The sequence below is a fragment of the Aptenodytes forsteri genome, unplaced genomic scaffold, assembly GCF_000699145.1.
Source record: "Aptenodytes forsteri isolate BGI_AS27 unplaced genomic scaffold, ASM69914v1 Scaffold109, whole genome shotgun sequence".
NCBI classification, from domain to species: domain Eukaryota; kingdom Metazoa; phylum Chordata; class Aves; order Sphenisciformes; family Spheniscidae; genus Aptenodytes; species Aptenodytes forsteri.
Window position 1 is genome coordinate 3,247,635 of NW_008794431.1, and position 534 is coordinate 3,248,168.

Below are 534 nucleotides of genomic sequence, written 5' to 3' on the forward strand. Positions count from 1 at the left end.
TTTTTTTTTTTTTTTTTTTTTGGAAGGAAATCACGAAGAGGCACTTGCTTTCAAGGCACACCTCAGCAAGTTGCAAACGAAGCCAGAGGCAGAGCGTAATGGCTCTGCCAGCTCTCTGCAAATTGCCATGTGCTTGCTGTTGCTGTTGGAGGCTGACTGACAGCCTCGGAGCACGGTCAGCACGTCAGGGAGAAAACGGCAACGTAAGGCAGCCCCGGACGCTGAAGTCTTGCACGAAAGTCTCCGGAGCCTCCTCGGTATTTCGAGAGGATCGGACAAGGCTCCGGCACGCAAGCGGGACCCCCGCGTTAGGCAAGGCAGACAGTTACCGAGCTGGAAGTTTTGTAATTGCCAGCAAACCGCGACTGGCTTAACGCTGCTGGCTCGGGAAGCCGAGAGACCCGGCTCTCCCGCCCGCACCCCGGCCAGGCAGCCGCTCCCCCGCAGATCACGCCAAGCGCCCGGCGTGCGCGGGGAGCAGCAGGGGCAGCTCGCCTCTCGCCCGCACCTCCCACACAGCGGCGGCGAAGCGGC